The 6,111-nt window shown below is 45.1% G+C and overlaps 1 protein-coding gene across 1 annotated transcript in view; it reads left to right on the top strand.

Annotated features, from left to right (window-relative positions):
* The first annotated feature begins 798 nt into the window (after window positions 1–798).
* The window catches only part of myo6a (myosin VIa), a 101,735-nt gene continuing 96,422 nt past the window's right edge, over window positions 799–6,111 (top strand). Inside the window, exon 1 of the mRNA XM_020619470.1 lies at window positions 799–1,137. The gene's annotated coding sequence lies outside the window, so the exon portion shown is untranslated. The remainder of the gene's footprint in view (window positions 1,138–6,111) is intronic.

Raw genomic sequence — 6,111 nt, 5'->3', positions numbered from 1 at the left:
CGCACTGAACTAAAACTCAATCCCCAAAACAAGCAGGAAGTGCAGTGCAGACCTGCTCCACGTCAGCAGAGACTCTGATTAGCCTAACCCTAACCCTGTAGCGGTCTGTGTGGGAAACAGCTGCAGGTCAGTGACAGGTGCGTCTCCTGCAGGTGGGTCGCTATGAAACGCTGCCCTCGGCTTTCAGTCTGGTTCACGAGGGAGCACTTATCCGGTGTTATGTTACTGGACACTGAAACATTCATGACTGCTGAACTGTGTGTTGTCATTTCCACTTATGAGCTTGTTTCTACTGAAGCCTTAGACCATCAACACATCAAATATAAATTAACTGCTTGAACCTATGAATGGTGACGTGTGTGGAACTAAATGATCCACTTTCCAGCTCGTTTCAGGTTCTTAATCAGTGTCTGGGGTTTACTTGGCTGTTGTGGACGTGGTTTAGTGTTCCTTTAAAAACCTCATCGTTTTAACTGCAGTGTAAAATATTTTTTATATTTTATTTTCCAGAGCTGCTGTGTGATGGGATTGTTTTTCTGTTCATAAATGTTAAGTCTGTGTGTATTTTAATGTATTAATTTATTAGCTACTGTAGGGTATATATTCACTCAACTTCACTGCACAGTAGTGATAGTAGTGATCTCAGTATCTTACCACACTGAAGCCAGATTTTGTGGTATTGCCTTCCCCTAATATTCACAGCTGATTCTAATGAACAGCTTCCCTGTGTCTTCCATCTGACATCCGTTCTTGATTTATTTAAAGAGAAGTAACATTTTTGTTTGGACTGTTCCTTTAACCCTATTTTAAATCTACCTGGACATGATCCTGTGGTTCTCGCGTTGAAGTGTTCCACCTCGGCCACCCCCGTACCTTCTCTGGATAGCGCCCCCTGCAGGGACACTGACTCCGCCAGAGCTCTGACGTCACGGGGCCGGTTTCCCAAGATTGCTGCGGGAGTCGGAGGCTGCCGGGCTGGGAGAGTGTTTCCCAGGCTTCCGGAGCGGATATTGAGCTACTGGAGACACTGTGGTTGGAACCTGCGCTTCTTTTTAGGGATTAAAAAAATAAAAATAAATAAATAACCGTTTCCCGAAAAACAAGCTGCGGAGTCTCGGGAGTTTCCACACAGACGAGGTAGGTAGCACCGGTGGCATGCACCGGGAGAATGTCTCACAATAAGACGGTTATGCTAGCAGCAGCGTCCCGTGCTAGCGGCCACAGGAGCCTGTCAACACATGCCGTAGCTTTCCCAGGAGGAAAACCGGCAGCACAACACGACTGAACTACGATATCCACCGAGTTTCTATCATTCCTGCATTCAGCGGTGAGAGTTCTGGTGTTTTTAACAACGGAAATCATCCTTAGATTTGTCTAGCTTGGAGAGGAGTCGACGCCAGACTTCCTTCAGACGTGCGGCCATTTAAAATTGGTTGATAATAAATTGAGTCAGCTATCGAAGAAAACATTATCCAATAGAGGTTTTGAATAACTGAGACACACTCTAAAATTCTGCGTATATAAGAATTTACCGTGACTCTTTATTCAAGTAAAGCTTCAACCTTATCAGTTCACCCAACTGCGCTGCTGTTTGCAACAAAGGGTGTATTCTGGTGAAGGAATAAAGTGCAAATAACCCCCTAGATAAGGATAAAAAGTTGGAGTCTTTTGGTTTGATGATCAATTGTAGATTATTTACATGCCGAATTAAATAGAAGTGTCTCCCAAGTCCAAAAAAGTGTTGAGTCATTGTTCACAGGTTACGTTTGTGGCTGCCAAGCGGGTCGAGTCCAGATTCGGACCATTTTTGAACGAAGTTCGTGTCGGCGGTAGATTGTGTCTGGACATCTACAACGGAGCGCACGTCGGAACGAGCTTTTAGCAAAAGCCTCATTACATTAGAGGGAGCTGAGGAAACACAGAGCTTGGCAGCTGCCAGGAGGATTCAGTGGTGCGTACATGGTATTGGGAGTGTGTTGTTGTGCAGCACCAATATGTCAGAGCTCACAATGAGCCCGGCTGCGGCCTACACGCACAGTCCTGCTGCTGCTGAGCCTGGGAACTAGAATCGGTGGACATGCTTTGCATAAGAAAAAGCTGCGGGTGGTAGTCTGGTCGTTGTGATATTATTGCCTGAACGATGACAAAGGATCGTGTGGTATCCTCAGAGGTCTGGATGCAGGGAACAGGCTCGGCCAGTGCCTGGTTTCATCTGGGTTGCATGATTATATAAGAGCTGTCATAGCTTACTGTGTTTGTCCTGAGCTTGTTTTTATGCTGAAGCTGCTTTGAAATCAGTATTGTGATCGTTTATTCTCACAAAGTAATGCAGCGTGGGCCTGAATGACTCAAACATCACACTAAGTTGTCTTTTATGTCCCTGTGTTATGGATTTATATGCACCGTGTGGTGTTTTTAACACCTGTGGGATCAGTTTACTCTTCCCATAGTGGCATGATCATTATAGTTTGGCTTGTCTTTGATTTTGGTGGGTGCCTCTCCTGCAGCGAGCTCCTGACTTCATAAGGGACTTTGGCTTTTGCTCCTTCCTCACCACATCCTTCTTTTATGACTGAACTGACATAGTTTGTCTTAACAGGAACTAGAGCCATCCTTCCTGATTTCGGGGGGTTTCAGGGACTTCAGGGATCAAAGGCCTCTTCAGTAAATGATCCCGAGTGACTGTATGATTATTGGATTAGTTGGATATTGAGCTTTCATGGGGAAACTGTTTTTGCTACCATAGTGATGTACACTTTATAACTTTTATAGAGTTGAATGTGTATTTAAAAAATATAACTGGTGGCTGGTCATGATTGGTTTTGGCTACAGAGATGTGCTTGGCATCCTGGGATGGGGCTCAACTGTCCAAGTGTCTTACTCATGATAAGCTCTTTAAATGTATCTTTAGCTACTTAAAATATCCTTGTTTACACGAGAAAGCTGAGAATGTTGAGAATTAGGCAGCTGGTTTCCTCCATATACATCTACTCCCATTCTGATTAAAATGTTCAGGCTGTGTTTTGTCTCTGTACACACCTCTTGTATTGTCTTGTATTTCTTGCACATATTAACTCTGAGTAGGAAGCCGGTGGAGGTGGGAGAGGGAAGGAGTGAAATTATCAGGAAACCTAGTCAAGGAATTCCTGGAGTATCCTGGAAGTGTATTATGGATGTTGGGGTTCAGGAAATGGATTCTTGGATCCAGATGATGATCCGGATCAGCACCAAAATCTGTTGGATTGTTCCGTGGGCCGTACCCAACCTCTCCAGAACATGTGGTCTGAATCCATTCATTGCTGTTTGAGCTATGCTGTGAACAAACCAACAAACACCAGTAAAACCACGATAGCTTACAAACCAACAAACACCAGTAAAACCACAATAGCTTCTTCCACTCTCTGCCTCTTCCTCACAGGTTCAGACTGTTCAGATGTTTGGCTGCGGGTCTGTGTGCATGTTCAGAATATCCCAGCACAGCTCTGACCAGCTCCCCTGTCTGTTCAATGACAATTCGTGAGCGAGGCTTCAGACCTGTTGGGCAGAATGCGGTCAAAATGTGAGGTGTTGGTGTCAGTCCATAGGTCGTGAGCAGGCCAGCGCCGCCCGCCCTGCCGTGCAGCAGCAACCTGTACCATCTACTTTCTCCTCACTGGTGGCGACGAAGCACTAGAGGTCATACGGATCCGGTTTCTGGTGGAGATTAGTTATACCACACTGAGCAGACCTCAGCCTCTTGTTGACAAAGGCGATGAAGAGTATCGACTTACACGCCGTCTGCGAGGCCGGCCACCTCACTCCGGGGGTTTCCTGCTCCCTGAGGAAGCCAAAACATCCTGGAGCTGACGCTGTTGTTGTGTTGTGGTTCTCACACACACAAAACAAAGGCTACGTAGGCTCACAGGTTCATTTACTGGGGGTTCTGTGCTGTGACCTTATGGAGTTTGGTGTCAGAGAGGCTGAAAACTAACCTGATCCTTGGCCTCACTGTTGTTTTATGTTCCTCTAGGAGCTGAGAGATGACACTTTGGATCACATCATCTAATGTCCACGTTTTTCTTCTGTCTGCTGTGTAAATCAGTGTCTCAGGCCTGAGGAGCCACGATCATGTGTCAGCATCTGGCTCTTTATACCCATAAACCCTTTGGGGCACATTACAGACCCGCCATTTTCCTCAGGTGGCTGTGAAGGCGCTATTATTAGTCCTTGAATCACGGAGTCAGGGAACAGAAAATGGACTGATTCCAACTCCTACCGCAACATTTATCTTCATTATCAAGTCCTGTTCCTAATGAACTGGTCAAGTCCATGATTAGCTTGTTTTTCTTTGCTTCTTTCTTTGGCTGCTGGTTGGACAGTGATGGACATTCTGTCTCTGGTTTTGATCGTTTATAGACTAAAGAACAAACTGGTCAAATGAAGACGTGACACACACTGTATATCCAAAGTATGCATCAAGCCAGTTTGTACGCCCAGTTAGTCAGTAAAGCGCAGATCCTGTGTATGTATATGAACAAGAATGCAGTAAAATAGGTGACGTGCTCTGTAGGCAGGAGAGCGTAAAAGTCAGATAATACACTGGTACAAAGTAGCATGAAAATTTCTCTATGCAAATTGTATAATCGCATTACTACAGCTGTTAAACAGCTGGAGGAAATGTGCAAAGTTCAAAGCCACTATGTCCAAGACAAATTATTTTACCAAAAGAAAACTAGATGAGTCTGAACTTCCATCCAACATTACGTTGGACAGGTAAAGGTAAAGCCTCTGTCTGTGTTTACTCTTCAGGTCTGGAGGTGTCATGTTAACGTTTAGCAGCAGACAGTCTCTCTGCTGTCACCGCTGGTTGTTAGCAGCAGATCCATGTTTTCATGCAGACTTTGGCTCAGCTGTGAGTGAGTCACGTCATGAAAATGCAAATGAGGCCAACCTGGCGTTGTATCATTATGGTGGCGAGGGCTGTAATCGTGAAATGGGAGTCAAAGCGAGGCCTCTGCCAGGTGATGTTTGGGAGTAGGCAGGTCTGACGGGGCCTGTTTGCTATTAAAACAACCTGAGCTGAAACAGTGACAGACCCTCTTTGCTTCAGCTCTTAGTCCAGAGAGATTCCGGCTGTTAACTTGAGCATGAACCAGGTGTGTGTCTGTAGTATGCCTTGTCCTGGTTTGTCACATTACTCGTTAGGTGTCTGAGGCTTCACCCCCAAAGGACTTCTCTTAAACATTCCAGTGAGATGGGAGTACTGGTTTCAGCTGTTTCCAGGAGTTTACAGCTCTGAAACCTGAACCTGTATCTGCTGCTTTTTTGTAACGTTGTTGATTTGGAGAGTTTGGGGTGATACCGCCAGTCACATGTAGAGCACACACTCGGGCTGTGAGGGTTTTAATACTTTGAGGTGGTTTTAAAGAGCAAAGTGATGAAGAAGGACTTGGGTGGGACAGGACAAACGGTTTTACACAACCTCATGTTCCACTGACAGGTGTCCTTCACCTTGTTCAGTATCATCACCTGCATGATTTGTTATTCATACTAAAACTACTTTAATTTGAGGGAGTCTACAGTTATGATTTACCCCCTACGGTTTTGCCAGAATGCACAGGGTGGCCACGTTGAATAAAGAGTCTGACCAGGCATCAAACCTTCATTAAGTTTGAGTATTCAGTCTGACAGGTGACGTCCACACCAGCCGTGCACCTGCAGACTGTCAGGTAGTGAAGCAGGATTTAACACCTCCTCACTGTTTTTCCTTATTCAGTGTCTGAATCATTTATACGCTGCAGAGGATTTAATGTACAACTTTTTAGCTGCTTATGGCTTTTTTTTTTTTTATACCGGCGTTAGACTTCGACTTCAGGAGGATGACTCTTGTCAATCTTTAAGCTGTTTTATAGGGAATTTATAAAAGATCAGCACTTTGGAAATTCCACAGCTTTGCTGGAATCATCAGAACTGAAGCTCTGGCTGGTCACGGCAGAGACGTACAGCCGGTGGACATGTGAAAGATAAAGCTAATACAGCCGGTGGACATGTGAAAGATAAAACCAGCAGGGTCACCGATCAGGATCAATCAGCTGATCACTGTCCTGATGCTCTTATTGATCTGTTTATCCC

This window comes from Monopterus albus, unplaced genomic scaffold (assembly GCF_001952655.1).
Source record: "Monopterus albus unplaced genomic scaffold, M_albus_1.0 scaffold220.1, whole genome shotgun sequence".
Classification (NCBI taxonomy): domain Eukaryota; kingdom Metazoa; phylum Chordata; class Actinopteri; order Synbranchiformes; family Synbranchidae; genus Monopterus; species Monopterus albus.
Note: the sequence above shows the minus strand (reverse complement) of the source record. Positions and strands in the feature narration are given on the sequence as shown.